The 20,132-nt window shown below is 46.7% G+C and overlaps 1 protein-coding gene across 5 annotated transcripts in view; it reads right to left on the bottom strand.

The window, feature by feature from the left end:
• The window catches only part of pdzd2 (PDZ domain containing 2), a 369,757-nt gene extending 352,171 nt beyond the window's left edge, over window positions 1-17,586 (bottom strand). For all 5 annotated transcript variants that reach the window (XM_070546319.1, XM_070546322.1, XM_070546324.1 and 2 more), the window contains exon 1: window positions 17,210-17,586. The gene's annotated coding sequence lies outside the window, so the exon portion shown is untranslated. The remainder of the gene's footprint in view (window positions 1-17,209) is intronic.
• Between the last annotated feature and the right edge of the window lie 2,546 nt (window positions 17,587-20,132).

Genomic DNA, 20,132 nt, shown 5'->3' with positions numbered 1-20,132 from the left:
GAGATCGCGAATACAAGCGGCCAAAATGAGTTTCCTCCGTAGGGTGGCCGGGCTCAGCCTTAGAGATAGGGTGAGGAGCTCGGACATTCGGGAGGGACTCGGAGTAGAACCGCTGCTCCTCCGGATTGAAAGGAGCCAGTTGAGGTGGTTTGGGCATCTGGTCAGGATGCCTCCTGGACGCCTCCCTGGTGAGGTGTTTCGGGCATGTCCTGCCAGCAGGAGGCCCCCGGGTCGACCCAGGACACGTTGGAGAGGTTACATCTCCAATCTGGTCCGGGAACGCCTTGGGGTCCTGCCGGAGGAGCTGGTGGAGGTGGCCGGGGAGAGGACGGCCTGGAGCTCCCTTGTTGGGATGCTGCCCCCGCGACCCGGACCCGGATAAGCGGAGGAAGACGACGACGTAATGATCCATAAGGGGTTACTGTGACTGTGGCTGCACTGTTAATGTCCTTTAAGTGATGCATTGGTTGGATGATTGATGGTTTAAAGAGTCACAGTAGCTGATGCAGCAGGATGATTCTGTCAGGATCCTGGGTGAGTCAGCACCATTCTGTTCATTGTGCTTCAGTCTACACAGGTGGGCGGTTCCGGAGAGCAGCCAGCTGCAGGCTATCTCAAATCAACCGGTCCTGTGTTTATAAGGAGCTGAGAGATCACTTCACTTCGCCAGATGATTACTCACTTTGGGTAGCTCTTGTCATCGTAGTTGTATTATAGCTTTAGTCTTTTGCATTGTCCTCACTCGCAGTAGTACGTGTTTTTGTAAGTACTTCGCCATGTCATCATCAGGAACCTTCGCCACTAGACAACTCAGCTATAACCTGGATTTCACCTCCGAGCCTGATCTCACCCTCCAACTGGACCGACCCGCTCTCCCACTGCTCACCTCCCTTGGATTTCAGATTACCACAGATGCAGCTCACCCCAGTCCTGTCAGTCCTCCAAAGATCTTGGATTTCAGTTCTACAACCCAGCCCCAGAGCTGTGCTCAGCATCACCGCCACGTCTGGCGGTGCACCTTTAGTTCCCTTTCAAAATAAAAACATTTTATTTTTTCTTACCTACGTCTCCTAGTGTGATTCTGCATGTCTTGGGTCAGGAAACTCCCCGCGGTCATGACAGATTCCTGCTGTTTATTAAACTACTTTAGACAAAAACGTCATACTATTAAACAACTATTGAGAGCAGATTATCATTTTGTCTGGTGCTTTAGTGCTTCAGATTTTGCACATGCTTCTCTTGAATTTTTGTAAAATGCACCCAAACTTTCAAGCTTTGTTGCCGGTTCACCATGACATTTTTCCAGTGATGCTACGGCTGACCCCTGAGTGCATGTAGGCAACAGGGAAGACGAAGCAGTGGGAGGTAAAGCAACTGCTTTATTGTAATTTCTCTTTTATTGTATGGTTTTGGTTTTTAGAATCACGGTAATACGTTGGTCACTCCATGTGTGTAAAGTGATTTATAAATAAAGCTTGATTGATTGATATTTCTTTACCTTATATCACTGGTTGAATGGGGGGAAATGGAGTGCATTCGCGTGCGTTTAACAAAACACTGATTGGTCAAAGATAGGTTGAAATATAACATTTTGATGGGGCTGCTGGCTAGGTAATGAAACTGAAACTGGAACTGGCCAAGAGTAGTGGAGGTTTCTGGGCGTCACTGGAAAGAGCCACGAGGTTGTTGCTGCAGATGGGAGGTTTCCCAAGTTTCTGTAATGTTTCTCTCCTTTTAGCAGCATCAGTCCTGCAATCAGAGATCCGTGAATCTACCACTCCAGTCTCTTGTGCTGTTTTTACAAAACATTGCTGTCAATTCGCCACCATGTCGTTGTTGCATCAGGGAGCCTTAGATTGTTTATAAGTGGTCAGACCGTGGCGGTAATGTGGTGCAACCGTGTCCTTTTAAAAAAAGATTACGCAACAGCGGTATAAAGGGGGTATGGGGACAGTCTCTGTGCTGCCGCACACTTCTGTTTAACGGACATAACTCGCTTTTATTGCAATCAAATCGGCGCTCATGAAGTTTTTTGACAAGCTGCTCTTAAAGATGTTTGGTATACACAGTGATCTGACCTCCAGGTCTAATGGAAAGAAGCTGCTGGAGGGCTGCACTGCCATCTCGGCTGATTCTGTTTACAAAAGTGAAACTTACGGCCTGTGTTTACTTTAATTTTCAATATCGTTGCCAGCCAGAGCTCGGTAGTAACTCCCCAGACACCTCCCTCTGTTGCTCTGTTTATCAGACAGACATTTATCGCAATATTACTACCAAGCGGGGTAGAACGAAAGCCGCAAAATTTGTGCATCGCCATGCTGGCATGGCACAATTATAAGACACCTTATTGCTGTAATATTACGCCAATTTGCCAGCACTATGTGTCTTTTAAAAGTGGCTTTAGAGGCAGCGCAGTGAGGCAGGCTCCCACTCCCATCTCAGGTGAGCCACACGGCCACCTGACTTCCATGCGAGGCTCTCTCCATAGCAGCTTCAGACCCATCTCTAAACGTCAGTACATCAAGATCTTGGAAAATGTTGTGGCTGAACAACTCACAGATACTCTTGATGAACATAACTTTCCCTCCACCTGAACCAATCCTCATGTAAACCCTCTTATAGGGCTGCACGGTATTAGGAAAACCTGCGATATTCGATAACAGTGCTTAATACTGCGATATCAATATTACCCACGATAAATGAACAAATACTTAAGTATGCAGTGTTGATGTCATCTGGCGTGTGACGTCTGCTCTGGGCTCAAAGCAAACAAAAACTAATGCATGAATTCCATTACAACATAATGTTTTTATTTCAAAAATATGCAGCTGCACCTGCTACTGTATTAGCAGCTGCACCCGCTACCGTATTAGCAGCTGCACCCGCTACCGTAGTAGCGGCTGCACCCGCTACCGTATTAGCAGCTGTACCCGCTACTGTATTAGCAGCTGCACCTGCTACCGTATTAGCAGCTGTACCCGCTACTGTATTAGCAGCTGCACCTGCTACCGTATTAGCAGCTGCACCCGCTACTGTATTAGCAGCTGCACCCGCTACTGTATTAGCAGCTGCACCCGCTACCGTATTAGCAGCTGCACCCGCTACTGTATTAGCAGCTGTACCCGCTACCGTATTAGCAGCTGCACCCGCTACTGTATTAGCAGCTGCACCCGCTACCGTATTAGCAGCTGTACCCGCTACTGTATTAGCAGCTGCACCCGCTACTGTATTAGCAGCTGCACCCGCTACCGTATTAGCAGCTGTACCCGCTACTGTATTAGCAGCTGCACCTGCTACCGTATTAGCAGCTGCACCCGCTACTGTATTAGCAGCTGTACCCGCTACTGTATTAGCAGCTGCACCCGCTACTGTATTAGCAGCTGCACCTGCTACTGTATTAGCAGCTGCACCTGCTACCGTATTAGCAGCTGCACCCGCTACCGTATTAGCAGCTGTACCCGCTACCGTATTAGCAGCTGCACCCGCTACCGTATTAGCAGCTGTACCCGCTACCGTATTAGCAGCTGCACCCGCTACCGTATTAGCAGCTGCACCCGCTACTGTATTAGCAGCTGTACCCGCTACTGTATTAGCAGCTGCACCCGCTACTGTATTAGCAGCTGCACCCGCTACCGTATTAGCAGCTGTACCCGCTACTGTATTAGCAGCTGCACCCGCTACCGTATTAGCAGCTGCACCCGCTACTGTATTAGCAGCTGTACCTGCTACTGTATTAGCAGCTGCACCCGCTACTGTATTAGCAGCTGTACCTGCTACTGTATTAGCAGCTGCACCCGCTACTGTATTAGCAGCTGCACCTGCTACTGTATTAGCAGCTGCACCTGCTACCGTATTAGCAGCTGCACCCGCTACTGTATTAGCAGCTGTACCCGCTACTGTATTAGCAGCTGCACCCGCTACTGTATTAGCAGCTGCACCCGCTACTGTAATAGCAGCTGCACCTGCTACCGTATTAGCAGCTGCACCCGCTACTGTATTAGCAGCTGCACCCGCTACCGTATTAGCAGCTGTACCCGCTACTGTATTAGCAGCTGCACCTGCTACTGTATTAGCAGCTGCACCCGCTACCGTATTAGCAGCTGTACCCGCTACTGTATTAGCAGCTGCACCCGCTACTGTATTAGCAGCTGTACCCGCTACTGTATTAGCAGCTGCACCTGCTACCGTATTAGCAGCTGCACCCGCTACTGTATTAGCAGCTGCACCTGCTACTGTATTAGCAGCAGCACCTGCTACTGTATTAGCAGCTGCACCCGCTACTGTATTAGCAGCTGGACCTGCTACCGTATTAGCAGCTGCACCTGCTACCGTATTAGCAGCTGCACCCGCTACTGTATTAGCAGGTGCGCCCGCTACTGTATTAGCAGGTGCGCCCGCTACTGTATTAGCAGCTGCACCTGCTACTGTATTAGCAGGTGCGCCCGCTACTGTATTAGCAGCTGTACCAGCTACTGTATTAGCAGCAGCGCTCGCTACTGTATTAGCAGCTACACCCGCTACTGTATTAGCAGCTGTACCTGCTACCGTATTAGCAGCTGTACCTGCTACTGTGTTAGCAGCTGCACCTGCTACTGTATTAGCAGCTGCACCCGCTACTGTATTAGCAGCTGCACCCGCTGCTGTATTAGCAGCAGCGCTCGTTACTGTATTAGCAGGTGCGCCCGCTACTGTAGTAGCAGCTGCACCTGCTACTGTATTAGCAGCTGCACCCGCTACTGTATTAGCAGCTGCACCCGCTGCTGTATTAGCAGCAGCGCTCGTTACTGTATTAGCAGGTGCGCCCGCTACTGTATTAGCAGCTGCACCTGCTACTGTATTAGCAGCTGCACCTGCTACTGTATTAGCAGCTGCACCCGCTACTGTATTAGCAGCTGGACCTGCTACCGTATTAGCAGCTGCACCTGCTACCGTATTAGCAGCTGCACCCGCTACTGTATTAGCAGCTGCACCCGCTACTGTAGTAGCAGCTGCACCCGCTACTGTATTAGCAGCTGCACCCGCTACCGTATTAGCAGCTGCACCCGCTACTGTATTAGCAGCTGCACCCGCTACTGTATTAGCAGCTGCACCCGCTACTGTATTAGCAGCTGGACCTGCTACTGTATTAGCAGCTGCACCTGCTACTGTATTAGCAGCTGCACCCGCTACTGTATTAGCAGCTGCACCTGCTACCGTATTAGCAGCTGCACCCGCTACTGTATTAGCAGCTGGACCTGCTACTGTATTAGCAGCTGCACCTGCTACTGTATTAGCAGCTGCACCTGCTACTGTATTAGCAGCTGGACCCGCTACTGTATTAGCAGCTGCACCTGCTACCGTATTAGCAGCTGTACCCGCTACTGTATTAGCAGCAAAACAACAAACTGCATGCATGCAGTTTCTCAGTGTCTTTAAAACATCACCTCTACCATAAAACTTTTTCTGATGCTGCAAATACAGAAAAACATCCCTTACCAGGGTTTTCTGAATAAATAGTTTAAATATTAAATAATAGTTAACATCACTTAAATGCAACAGCAAATTCTCTCATTGCTACTGAACATGTTCTCCACTTATGTGGTTATGATATAAGACTGTTGCTGTAATTGGGAAGTGAACTGTGCTGGGCCAAACTAGGAGAATATTAAGATTTTCTGAGGGAAAGAGAAAAACAATTGTTTACCTTTCAGAAGAGGAACTGGCAAAAAACTACATGGAAAATATGTGAAAACATTTGTTTTTAACCCCAAATTGAACAAGTTTACCTAGATCTTAAAAAGCAGCTCAGATGATGAAACTGCAACTATGATTCTGATAACAAGCTGACAAATTGAGCTAGCTCCTCTAAGATAACCGGCTAGCAGAACTTCTGACTGACAGTTTATGTGCAGCAGCAAATCAACTATCCTGATTAACAAGGTTATAAAAGCTCATAAATGAAAAATCACTTTGATGTGTGGGGGAACTTTTCCAGGCCCTCTTTAGCAGGGTGGGACTGGGAGGAGAGTGCTGTAGCCTTTTAGCTGGAAGTTAACCGGAGTCTGGGGCTAACATCACCACCTGGTGGAACACCAGCGACATGGAGGTGGGTGGGTTGGTTCACCGGCACGTGTCGGAGTCAGCCCGGTAAAAATGACTAACGACACCGAGCGGACTCACGTTCACGTTTGAAAGCAGCGCTGAATCCAGAAACCTCAGCACAAAGTGCGTTCGTTGCTCTGAGCCAGCATGGCGAACAAGGGAACGGCGCCGCAAACTCAGTTCGGGTGTTGCTTTCTAAAAGGGTCTATGTAGGGGGCGGACATATTACGTGAAGGGAACCATCTGATTGGCCGCATATCAGAAGGGCTACATTTGATTGTTCAAATAATACTTCCGCGTAAAACACTGGGCTGGTTTACAAAAAGCTGATGTAAGACACGGATGGAAATGTTTGAACCAAGTATTTATCGCTGTTTTTGCCGTGTTTTGCGATGGGCCTATCGCACGTCCTGTTATCGCGATGACGATAATTTTTCGATATATTGTGCAGCCCTATCCTCTTATTTCTATTAAGGTAGCGCGACTCAAGGTTGCGAATGACCACAGTCACCAATTCTTGTCATGTGTCTTGCCCATGTATGTCTGATCTCTGAATTGTGTGTACTGAAACTCTAATTTCCCTCTGGGATTAATAAAGTATCTTTGATTTGATTTGATTTGACATCTATGATAGCTTCCAGTCAGGTTTTCGTAGAGCTCATTCTACTGAAACAGCTCTTCTTAGGGTCTCTAATGACCTTCTGACTCACAATCAATCAAATTAGTTTATAAAGCGCTTTTCAAACAAAGTGCTACTCAAAGTGCTTTACAAAATGACCCCAGATTTCTATAATAGGTTAAAAACATGAACAGACATATGCAAGCACACGCACACACACAAGTAAAAATTGTATTTGGCTGAGTCCAGATGAGCCAAGTAAGGTTAACGCAAGGAAACACCATCAGAGGAGCCGTCTGCCCCGGCAGCATCAGGTCTTCCACACTAAGTAAGGGCGCTCAGTGGAGGGGGAGCATAGACCCCCACCTATAGAGCGCCCAGGAAGCTACAGTCGACCACCGCTCCCGGGGCAGAGGGCCCCTTCCAGAGGAAATACTGGAATAAAATGAGTAAAAATGTAATAAAAGAGCTAATATAAATGAAAAAATTAGAAAATAAGTAATAAATAAAATGATATAGACAGTAAAATAATAATTTAAATAATAAAACTGTGCTAAAATATAATCATATAGAACATGCAAAGCAAGTAATAAAATATAATCAAGTAAAACGAGAAATAAAACTGTAGTAAATATTTAGATAAAAGCTAACCTAAAAAGATGGCTCTTGAGCCTGGACTTAAAAACATGAACGTTCTCTGCAAAGATCACAGTGATGCAGGGGACTGTTCTGTTCTGGTCCTGCTGGACCTGACTGCAGCCTTTGACACTGTTGACCATCACCTGCTACTGGAGAGGCTGAGAGACTGGGTAGGCCTATCAGGATCTGCTCTGGAGTGGTTCTCCTCTTATCTCTCTGAGCGCTCCTTTTCTGTGGCCGTCTCCAAGTTTAGGTCCTCCACCACCTCTCTTACCCATGGTGTCCCACAAGGTTCTGTGCTGGGGCCTCTGCTCTTCCTCCTCTACTTGGTTCTTCAGCACATCCTGAGCTCCTTTAAAGGAATCTCCTACTATCTTTACACAGATTAAATTAAACTGTACATCTTCTTTAAGCTCCATGAGATGTCTAAGCTGCAACTGTTACACACCTGCTTAGACTCAATAGAAACCTGGGTGGCTGGAAATTTTCTACAGCTAAATGAAGATAAGATTGAGATCCTCTTCTGCGCCCCAGACAAGCTGGTTCCCAAAGTAAGATATTCTCTTGGTCAGCTTGCTTCCCACTCTAAACACTCTGTCAGGAATCTTGATGACCCTTGACCCAGGTCTCACCCTCAATGAACCATGGTCTATTTCTACTGATGTTCAAGCCATGTACACTACGTTTGTAGTAACATGTGGTGAGTTCTAGGGTCCTTTATTAGGGATACACCAAAATGAAAATTAGAAAACCGAAACCCTCATATATACTGGACAATTTGTGTCCATTGGCTTGAATTAAAAGTTTTTGTTCCCAAACGGGAGGTTCCCACTACCGTATTTTGACTGTGTCACAGGTCCCGTCACTAGGGCTGACGTCGACGGCTCGATTCTAAAAATTTGTTGACGTCAGATCCGGAAGTCGACGCACCGCGCCCACTTGCTGCATCCCCAGGAGTTTGTAAATAGAGGAGGAATCTGCCTGTTCTACCTCTAGTTCGCCCTCTTCTCCGCCTTCACTAACATCTCCACCAAATACCGAAGACCCGGAACAACGTCCGTCCGCTACTAGATTCCTTTCCTGTTTTGCCCGCCTTCGTCTCCCGGCAACAGACAACAACTTCCGGGGTCAGATGCGCTGCTTCGTCTCTACCGCAGATGTAGGACATCACCGGGAGCGCTTCTCCCTTCATAAAGGAGCTTCTTTCAGACATTAGGAGAGCTGTTTTGGTGGTAGCGGTCTCTCCTCCGTGCTGGTCTGTTTGCTGCTGGGTGTTTTTGGTTTATTTAAACTTGGTAACTTGAACTTAACGTTGGTAAAGCTACTGTTAGCATTTTCGCTAACAGCTTCTTGCGTTGGGAAAAGCTGTTACGTTTTGGTTTAGAGTTCATCTTTTTTGTGGTGCAGATCTCCCTTTTATTACATTTAGAGTGTTGTGGGTTTTCGGTTTAGTGTAAAATATCACCGTGAGTTTGGTTTAACCACCCAGTTTAGAGTTTGGACCTTTGGAGATCCTTATTTTGGTCCAGAACCCAGTAATCTTTGCCCAGTGGGACATCCCAGGTTATTTGTACTTTTGTTTTAATTCCCCACAGGCAGAATTAGTTTTATTATTCCCAACCTGTGGATGGAAAGATTTATGTTTTTTGTTGTAAATAAACCTGATCATCATTTTAACTTTTAAATCCCGTTATTGTCCCTTCCTTTTTACACACGAGCCAAACTCCCCAGGAAGAGTCGTAACACCACTCGCCTCACACACATAAGTGACCAAATCAAAGCAGCATGGAGACACTCCGTCTCCAACCACCTCTCAGGCAGCAGCCTGCACTCCCAAGTTCTACACGTCACCAGAACATAACCAACCAACACAATAAAAGCAGTGTTATACAAAATGGAAGGCCTGTAGTGTTTATTCTCTTACAGTAACAATTTATTTTCAGTAAATATTTATTTTTTTGAGGAATTTATTAGAGATTTTTTGTTTTTTTTTAAACTGCAACAGAAAAAATAATCATTAGATTAATTGTCTAAATAGTCATTAGAATAGTCGACTATTCGATAAAATAATCGTCAGAATAATCGTTTTTAAAATAATCGTTTACCCCCAGCCCTGCCCGTCACACTCAGAAAATTCCAAGCAAGGGAAACGCGGTGAAGTTGAGGGTAGGGCTGTAAGGCTGGGATCAAATGACGACACCCATCGAACTGAAGTGATGTAGCTACAAGCTAATGCAAAACGAGGTGGGAGGTGCGAGCTAAGCTAACGGAAGTAGCGATCTAGCTACAACTGGAGCCAACTGTGTACAACACCGGAGCTGACATGAAGCTCACATGGAGTTTGTATCTATGGAGGTTTAATGTACTTTTTCCTGAAAACCACCTACCCATGAATAAAAAGGTATCAAATTGGTAAGTTTATAAGTTATTTCCTTAATGAAAATATATTTAGCTTCGAGCAAGTTTTCAGTATTTTTAACAGGGTTATTAGTGAGTGTGTGTGTGTGTGTGTGTGTGTGTGTGTGTGTGTGCCTCCTCACAGCAATGTGAGACAGAGAAAAACACCTTCAGTCAGAGGCTCGTTAACTTTACACCATACAGAATGATAATGAATCATACATGAAGGAAGGCCCCGTGGGCTGATTTTATCCGCCAATTGGAGGCTGCCCCTAACTGTAGTTGTGATTTTGAGCCAGCAAATCAGTTAGCAGTGGGCATGTTGGACCAGTTCAGATCCAGGAAGACCTTCTCGGGAAGATGGCTGAAATGACGTCCGGATGCGCGTGGAAAAATCCAAGACAATGAGAATACTCCCAACCCGGTGGAGTGCAACCAATGCTAATGTGTAAGTGCCATAATATGACGTCCCCCAAAGATGCTAGACCCACTCTCTATGTACCTTAGACACAATTTTTATGTTTATATGGTACGAAGCCGTCAATATTTTTCCACCACTGGACATAATTTTATTTATTTTTAACAATGTTTCAATGGATATGGTCAGAAATTAAAGCCTGGGGCACACACACTGAAGACAGATGTGCCACACCCATGCCGTCATTTTAAAAAGAAGCCATTATAGTTACCAGAAGTGGCTACAGGGGAAGCACAGCACTGCGTCCTCGAAGAGCCATGCCGTGCCGAGGCGCTGAAGATAGGCGGCAGTTCTATTTCAAATGCAACAGACATTACGACACGAAACAGCTTTACGGATCTAACCCAACCCCAGGCAAATACCTAACCGCAGTATTGATAACTTTAAAGTACTGCTGATCTTAAAATACACTAATACGTAGTGTACTTACCCATTTTTAATGATTTAGAGTAGGGATGCACCAATGGATCGGCATTTGATCCCAATCGGCCGATAGCGCCCCTATCGGTTTTGATCGGAGTTTTCAAAATAGATCAAAGCAGACCGATCAGGTAGGGTTGTCACGGTAACCGGTGTAGCGGTAAACCCCGGTAAAAAAAGCTGACAATAATAATAACCGTCTTGTTTTTAAAAAAACTATATCATCTCGGTGGGTTACCGTGGCTGAGGTGACCCTTACCAGCCACCGTATCATCTGCTGAAGTTGCCGGCAGCACATGCGCACTTTGTTGTTTACAACCAAAACTTTCTTGAAGCTAAAGCTGAAATAATGGCCAAAGGAGGAGACAGCAGCGCTCAGGACGTTTATTATCCCTCAAAGAAGACAAAGTGGGAAGTACGGGCATCTTTTGGATATCTGAAGAATGCAGAGGAACAGTTGATAGAAGACGGCTATCCTGTTTGCAGCACGAGCAGAAAAAGTGTCTGTGAAAGGCAGCAACGTTTCAAATCTCATGACACATCTGCGTGACCATCACCCACAACTCTACAGTCAACGCAAGGCAAGCTAACGTTAGCGTTTTAGCTAAAATGCGTGATCCGAGGACTTGGGTTGAGGGAGAATGCAACGAGTCGCTATATAAAGCAGCCACAGCGCCGCTACCTGCATATAAACCGTGTTGCGGACACCGCCATGTTGAAATGACGCTATGCATTACGGGGCTCCCAGGGGCAGATAAGAGTTAGTCTCTCTCCGAGAATAATTATGAATTTAACAACGATTACTGCCTGATGACATTTTCCCACATCTGCAAAGCTCACTGGAAGGACACAAACCGAGGACAATATTTTCCTGATATAGGGTTTATTACTCAAGTAAGGGTAAAAAAGTATCTGATTAGACGGCTACTTGAGTACTGAGTATCATCTGATCTAATATTTTTAAATGATGACATCAAACAGACATAAAATAAGAATTTATGGGCAAATATTGCTATTTTAAAGACTAAAGGGAAAAAAATGTAAACAAATAAACAACATAATTACAAAATAACACATTTTAGGCAAAATTTAGACACAAACTGAGGACAATATTTTCCTGATATACAGGGTTTATTTAGTTGTGTGAAAATGTAGCACGTTTTAAAAAAATACAGCGATAATACCGAAAACCGTGGTAATTTTGGTCACAATAACCGTGAGGTTACATTTTCACTCCACGACAACCCTAATACAGACCATTTTAGATTAGGTTACATTTCCTTTCCTCCCAGATTATGTAGTTTGTAACACTCATTCTAATGTTGTAGAAAATTTCTGGGCAATCCACGTGATCGGTATTGGTGATCGGTATCGGTGATCAGCATTCTTTGATATCGGTATCGGTGATCGCCAGCAAAAAACCTGATCGGTGCATCCCTAATTTAGAGAGTCACAAAACAGAACGGCAAGTCTGATCACGTAAAAACAAGAGTCACTATCCTCTTCCTGTTAAGTCCCGCGTGATGTTATGACTATTGTGCGACTTTCCAAGAAGCGCTGTGCGGCACTTCCTGTGGGACCACTTGATTTCTCAAAACCACGGCGCTTCCGTGGTGCATCTGTTTTCAGTGTGCCCCAGGCTTTCAGGTAAAAACTACAGATTGTCACTTGCAACTATGAAAAATTGATATTTCTGCTTAGGCTCCGGGCAGTGCACAAGGGTCAGGGACTGAACAGGAACAGGTTAGCTGTAAAATTATGTTACTGATTCATTCTATTAAAATGCCAATCATTTACACAAAGTTGATTTGTATTTCATTGTCTGAAAGTATCTGATTAGTTAAGAAAATAAAATATGTTTCACTTTGTTTAAGTTTCAAAACAGGAACGTCACTATTTTCCTTTAACAATTTATTTTTTTACAAAACTGATGTATTGAAATACAGAGAAATTAACTTGTGAATACAATACATGTTAATATAGTAAACATAGCATTTTTTAACATGGTAAGCATATATGGAGCCTAAGTCTACTTCCGGACCATTGGTCCCCCGGATGAATGAAAACATTAATGCAAGTCAATGGGGCTAAAAACGCAATTTTCTAATTCCGCTTGTTATGTGCTATGGATTTCACATATGATGTCCGTGAATTTTAAAGACATATTTTGATACCAAGAACGCAATTACTTTCAACAGGGGGAAACGTTATTTTAGGTTTTGTGTGAAAATAAGTGCAGGACTACGTTATCGAGCCAGACGCAGAGAAAAACAGAGGGAAAATAGCTGTAAGTTCAGCGAACTTAGAATCCTTCCTTCAGAAGGAAATGACCAACATATAAATGGCCATTTGGTAAGTAGCTGCTATGCCAGGGGACAGGAGATTCTGTGGTGATGTCATATAAGTGAGGTGCCGATGTCTGATTTGTAGTCATGCTAATTACGAACCTTTACAAGCTGATAAATCTCAAAGTATGTGACTGGCGTAGTCAAAACACTCGCGGTTAGCTTTCATTTAAATTGAAGTACAACATATGTGTGATCCAGGGTCTAAGGCAAAGTGGATTAGAAAATAGCTCTTTTAGCCCCGATGACTTGCATTGGGGGACATTGAGTCCGAGTGGGCCTTGTTCCACTCTGCGATTGTTGAGGCGGCTGTTGCTAGCTGTGGTCGTAAGGTGGCCGGTGCCAGTCGTGGTGGCAACCCCCGTACCCGCTGGTGGACACCAGAGGTTCGGGGAGCCGTCAGGCTGAAGAAGGAGGCCTACAGGGCGTGGCTGGTCTGTGGGTCTCCGGAGGCAGCAGACAGGTACCGGATAGCCAAGCGGAGTGCAGCAGTGGCAGTTGCCGAGGCAAAATCTCGGGCGTGGGAGGAGTTTGGTGAGACAATGGAGAAAGACTATCGATCGGCTCCAAAGAGGTTCTGGCAAACTGTCTGGCGCCTCAGGAGAGGAAGGCAGCAACTCGCTCACACTGTTTACAGTGGGGATGGGGAGCTGCTGACGTCAACTGAGGCTATAGTCGGACGGTGGAAGGAATACTTTGAGGAGCTCCTCAATCCCACCAATGCGCATTCCGAGGAGGAACCAGAGCTGGGAGGCCTGGGGATGGACTGTCCGATCTCGGGGGCAGAAGTTGCTGAGGTAGTCAAACAACTACACAGCGGCGGAGCCCCGGGGGCGGATGAGGTTCGTCCTGGGTATCTCAAGGCTATGGATGTTGTAGGGCTGTCATGGTTGACACGTCTCTACAACATTGCGTGGTCATCGGGGGCAGTTCCTAGGGAGTGGCAGACCGGGGTGGTGGTCCCCATCTTTAAGAAGGGTGACCTGAGGGTGTGTTCCAACTATAGGGGGATCACACTCCTCAGCCTCCCTGGAAAGGTCTACTCCAAGGTACTGGAGAGGAGGGTCCGATCGATAGTTGAATCTCAGATAGAGGAGGAGCAATGTGGTTTTCGTCCTGGCCGTGGAACTGTGGACCAGCTCTATACCCTTGCAAGGGTGATGGAGGGGGCATGGGAGTTTGCCCAACCAATCCACATGTGCTTTGTGGATTTGGAGAAGGCTTATGACCGTGTCCCCAGGGGCACCCTGTGGGGGACGCTCCAGGAGTATGGGGTGGGTGGCTTTCTGTTAAGGGCCATTCAGTCCCTTTACCAGAGGAGCGTGAGTTTGGTCCGCATAGCCGGTAGTAAGTCGGACCTGTTCCCAGTGAGGGTTGGACTCCGCCAGGGCCGCCCTTTGTCACCGGTTCTGTTCATCACTTTTATGGACAGAATTTCTAGGCGCAGCCGTGGTGTGGAGTGTGTCGAGTTTGGTGGCAGGAGAATCTCGTCTCTGCTTTTTGCGGATGATGTGGTCCTCCTAGCTTCATCCAGCTCTGACCTTCAGCTCTTGCTGGGTAGGTTCGTGGCCGAATGTGAAGCGGCTGGGATGAGGATCAGCACCTCCAAATCTGAGACCATGGTTCTCGACCGGAAAAGGGTGGCTTGCCACCTCCGGGTCGGGGGAGAGGTCCTACCTCAAGTGGAGGAGTTTAAGTATCTCGGGGTCTTGTTCACGAGTGAGGGTAGGAGAGATCGGGAGGTCGACAGGCGGATTGGTTCGGCGTCTGCAGTGATGCGGACGCTGAGCCGATCTGTCGTGGGGAAGAGGGAGCTGAGCCAGAAAGCCAGGCTCTCGATTTACCGGTCGGTCTACGTCCCAATCCTCACCTATGGTCATGAGCTTTGGGTAATGACCGAAAGAACGAGATCGCGGATACAAGCGGCCGAAATGAGTTCCCTCCGTAGGGTGGCCCGGCTCAGCCTTAGAGATAGGGTGAGGAGCTCGGACATTCGGGAGGGACTCGGAGTAGAACCGCTGCTCCTCCGGATCGAAAGGAGCCAGTTGAGGTGGTTTGGGCATCTGGTCAGGATGCCTCCTGGACGCCTCCCCGGGGAGATGTTTCGGGCATGTCCTGCCGGCAGAAGGCCCCCGGGTCGACCCAGGACACGTTGGAGAGGTTACATCTCCAATCTGGTCCGGGAACGCCTTGGGGTCCTGCCGGAGGAGCTGGTGGAGGTGGCCGGGGAGAGGACGGCCTGGAGCTCCCTAGTTGGGATGCTGCCCCCGCGACCCGGACCCGGATAAGCGGAGGAAGACGACGACGACGACTTGCATTCCTTTTTTCATTCTTCCAGGGACCCATGAGCCGAACGGAAGGGGAGAAGCCTTAGGCTCATATATGCATGGGAATTATCAAATTGTATGGTAGTACCTCTTCTGTAATTTTATGGTGTGAAAGTAGCTCATGGGCTCTAAAAGGTTGGAGACCCCTGGTCTAAAGGCTGAGGAACCCTCTGCAGGTGTTCTGGATTAGAGCCCTGCACTGAAGCCTGATGGCCCTCGGGCCGGGCTTCGGGCCAACGTCTGTGTAATTACCTCGGACACGGGCCGGGCCGGGCGCCTTTATTTTTAATCGAATTCATAAAAAAAAATTGAAACACTTAAACCAGGGGTCGGCAACCTGTTCCCATCAAAGAGCCATTATTACCCGTTTCCCACAGTAAAGGAAACACTGGGAGCCACAGCAGCCGCGGCGTTGTGGGCGGGGCCTACCCTCAGACAGCAGAGAGCTGCTTTAACCAATCACAACAGGTGACAGCAGCCGGTACCGGTCGCTCGTCAGGGTTTCCCTTACATAGGCGTAGCCGTGGCGGGCCGCCACGGCTGAAATCCCACCGCCACGCCTACAATATCCCAAGTTTTATCGATTTTTTTTTTTTTTTTGTTGCGCCGTTTCCTGAAGAAGCAGCGGGAACTACTGTGTTGTTGCTTGTGATCACAGCCGGCAGGTAGCAAGGAGGAGGAGGCACGGCAGGGTGGTTACAGCTATGAGCGTACGGATAAAGCATTTTTGACGAATACGAGCAAGAAACGAGTGTATAACTCGAAAATATCTGTAATCGTGCTGAATGAAATCCTCACTGGGTAACTGACTGTCTTCACGCTCTGTGATTGGCCAGTCAGATAGAGCGCCCGCCCCTCCCTACAAGCAAAACTGCAGCCGGGAGCTCCATCAGCTCGGCCCAGGCATCAACGCACACACACACAGACACTAAAGCCGGGCGTGCACTGTGCAACTTTTTCACTTTTTTGAGCAGATTTTCCACTCGTGCGAGAATCCACAAGATCGGGGCGAGTTTTGCGCTGAGCGTCGTGTAGTGTACAGGGGGTTACGAGAGGCGACTGAATTCAGTCGGAGGAACCTTCCCGCTGATCTGAATCTGATGCGGCTCTGTGCTTGTAAAATAATGAATGGATATTTAAATAAAAAGCTTTATATTTTACTGAATTAATTTTATATCCGTAAGTCAATTCTATGTAAAGATTGTCTGCGTAAACCTGAACAGGTCCAACCCGGTCTTACTGTGAGACCGGGTTGACGGGTCACGCTTGTGCGTAATCATAGGCGCTTCCTGAGCTGAAGATGTGAGATTCTGGGCTTCTCCTCAGACGGCTCCTGGATGTGTCGCCACATTGGAGACAAGATAGTTGGACTATCAGTGCTCGTTGATGTGCTACTATGGGGCATGCGCAGATCGATTTTTTAAGGCTTTGTTGAAGTTTCACAAATCAGGGAAAGGTTTCACAAATCCCACACTGTGTTTTATTTGATCTGTTATTATAGTAGAATAATCTAGAACAGGTTTGAACAGCGTGGCTGTTGTAGTTTTTGAGCTACAGCTGTTCCATCGTTGGCCAGATGCTGAAAAAATGCATAAATCATGCTTTGCTGAAGTTTCATAAATCAGGGAAAGGTTTCACAAATCCCAAACGAGGTTGTATGCAATCCGCTATTATTATAGAATAATACAGAACAGGTTTGAACAGTGTGACTGTTGTAGTTTTAGAGCTAGAGCAGATTAAAGATTGTCAGAGTAGAGAAAAATTGGGTGTATTGTCCCTTTAGCCGTTTTACGAATCGGAAGCCAACTTCAGCCTGGTAGAAAGCGCGGACTGCTCACTCAGTCTGGCTCCGTTACTGCTGATCAACACCTCTCTGAGGTTTGAAAACAAGAGACACGTTTACCTCTCAGCCCACGACGTCCTTCATGGTTCCTTACTGATAAATCCCAACTGCCAATCCGGAGCTCAGCCCGGCTTTCCAAAAACTCAGAAAAACTCAATAAGTAGGAATAAAGTGTCGAACCGCCTTCAGCAGGAAAAAGTAGCTCCAGCGAGATGTGGGCGCTTTCATCGGTCCGGTGACCGATAACGAGCACCGGGAGCCCGTGGTTAAAGGCGAAAAAGATCTAAACTCTGGTGTTTAGTGTCCCTGCTGAGATCGTTTAAACGCGCACACGCGTACGCAGCCAGCCTCCACTTGCCGATTCACGGTAAAGTGAGCTGACTGAGCCGTCACTCGATTTTGCTGGGCGCACGCGTTCTCAGTTTTACGGTAAAAGGTTGGGTCGCTGTTTTTCAAAATAAAAGCACATCTCATAAACGCATTTTCTGACTGATTATTTAAAAAATAAACTTTAAAAATGTAATTCAGAAGTAACCAAATCATAGTTATATTGCCATTTCAATGGATTTTAAAAACATTTATTTCAAATGGTGGAAATGTTTAAAAACAATATTTGACAATCATTTTAAATGTTTCTCCAGGACTCCACAGTGATTTAATACCCTATTACAAATGGACGACCTCTTGTTATTCCTGTGAAACTCCATTCAAAAGCTGATTTTAAAATTATGCATCCAAAAACCTGAACATATTACACACAATATGTTTTAAGAATATCCTAAAAATCTCTGTTATTCCAGCTTTTGTTGTGGAAAAGTGGAGTAGAATTGCATGAACATTAAAATTAACGTGACAGCACAATCACAAAAGAAATATTTTAGGTCTAAAACTTTAAATAAATAGTTGTTAAAAACAAGTGTGGGCGCGCTGCAGTGCTTTGCAACCCATGAAAACACCAGTTCACATGCTGGTGCTATCTGATAGCCCTATCCCTGCAGCTCTTGCTGTTGATCTAATCTAACAATTTCAAGCATTTAATTACACCTAAAGAGTTACAAAATAATTCACCTCCCTCAGGATTTTCATGAGCGTAAAGGAGATCTATTAAACCTAAAACGCTTTTTGTACCATGTTTATTTCTAAGGCGTGGGATTCCATAGAATACCGTAAATCCTCTAATACAGGCCCGGGTCTGTATTTGACTCAAGCTCATCAAGCCCCAGGCCTTTATTGGAAGGAGGGCCAGTATTAGAGGCAGGTCTCTATTTCTATTTGAGCAAAATGAACTAATGGTTCGCTGGAGTTTTTGACAATTAAAATTGCGCCCACATTTTCAAAGTTAAACACACTTCTTTTAACAACGGTAGTTTCTGCTTCAGCCCTCCCCCCTCCCCCTGCTTCAGCCCTCTCCCCCCTCCCCCTGCTTCAGCCCTCTCCCCCCTCCCCCTGCGCAGCGGCCGCAAACTCACTGATGCACCTGCAGCCTCTCGGAGTTCCTGCTGCTCTAAACATTAAAATAATTATTTCATTTTCTGTTCCTCACTTCTGATTACCTTCAGTGGTGTCTGTTTGTTGCAACCAGCAGGTACAAAAACTAACTTGTTTTTATTTGACTATTTTTCTGTCCTGTCTGTTTATTATCTTCCTGCATCTCCTCTCAATCCTAAAGAGAAACTGCTACCTGGGTTCATATATTTTCACCTCATGAGTTACCTTTGAACTGCAGTTCTAAAAGATCTACCGACCGCAAAAACAGCGGAGCGCTCGCTGTTTGGCGGCCGCATCAGTGATCAGTGCGTCGGAGGACAAGGTGATGCGTGCAGCGCCCCGCTCCACAGCATGCAGCGACACGCATCAGGCGCAAATAAAAGACAGAAAACATTAAAGGAAATGAACCGACATGAACGATCGCATGTTAAATTAGTTTTTGAGGTGGCGACACCTGATTGTTACTGTGGCCATGCTTAGGAGGCAGATCTACCGACCGCAAAAACAGCGGAGCGCTCCCTGCTTGCCGGCCGCATCAGTGATCTGTGCGTCGGAGGACAAGGTGAAGCACCCCGCTCCACAGCAGCGATACACATCAGGCGCAAATAAAAGACAGAAAACATTAAAGGAAATGAACCGACATGAACGATCGCGTGTCAGTACCTACGGTCTGGCACAGCGCGTTGCCCCCCCCCCCCCCCCCCCCCCCCCCCCCCAGAGCGCAGGAGCTTGTCACCTGCTGACAGCAGGCTGCTGTCTTTTCCGAGGGCTGCATCTTGCCGGTCATTATCACGTGACAGTGACTAGTCGACGACAGGCATAAAAAGTCACTATAGTGAAGTTGACTAGTTCATACACCCCCTACTGCTGCTCTCCAGAGTGTTCTGCAGCATAATCAGCACGTTCTCTTTGAACTTGATAGTGTAATGACCTGGCTGGGGTTGTAAGCCAGGTGCATTCTGGGTATTGTGTTATATGTGTTTCCTATCGTTCTGCTGGTTCCTATGTGCTGATTTGCGTGTTGTGTGAGTGTTATGTAAGCCACAGGGAAGGTGATGTGTGTTCTGTGGAGCGGGTTGAATTAGCATGGTTAACTGACACCGTGACTCTGTGTGGTAGGAGCGTGATAGAGGATCGTGTCTGTAGCGTTACAAAGCGTTGAAGAAAAAGCCTAATAAAGGTCTGCGTGAACCTCTACTGCCTCCTGCTGGTTGATTTGGGGACTATAACCCTGCCGCTGAGACGCTCATACTTGCTTGTTACCACATTCCACCCGGCCACAATAAGAGACCGGCCATTATTCACCTCTGCTGACTCCGACACCGGCCAAAATTGGAGACCCGGCCTTTAATTGAATACCGGCCTGTATTAGAGGATTTACGGTATATGAAATCCACCTTACAGATCTGTGAGGTTATTTTAAACCAGAAGATTGGAATTTTTTAAAGCAGGGGTTAGATAACAGCTTCGTATTCACTCAGAGACAACAGAAGAG

The sequence above is a fragment of the Nothobranchius furzeri genome, chromosome 17, assembly GCF_043380555.1.
Source record: "Nothobranchius furzeri strain GRZ-AD chromosome 17, NfurGRZ-RIMD1, whole genome shotgun sequence".
Taxonomy (NCBI): domain Eukaryota; kingdom Metazoa; phylum Chordata; class Actinopteri; order Cyprinodontiformes; family Nothobranchiidae; genus Nothobranchius; species Nothobranchius furzeri.
The sequence above is the reverse complement of the archived record's forward strand: the minus strand, read 5'-3'. Positions and strand labels throughout refer to the sequence as shown.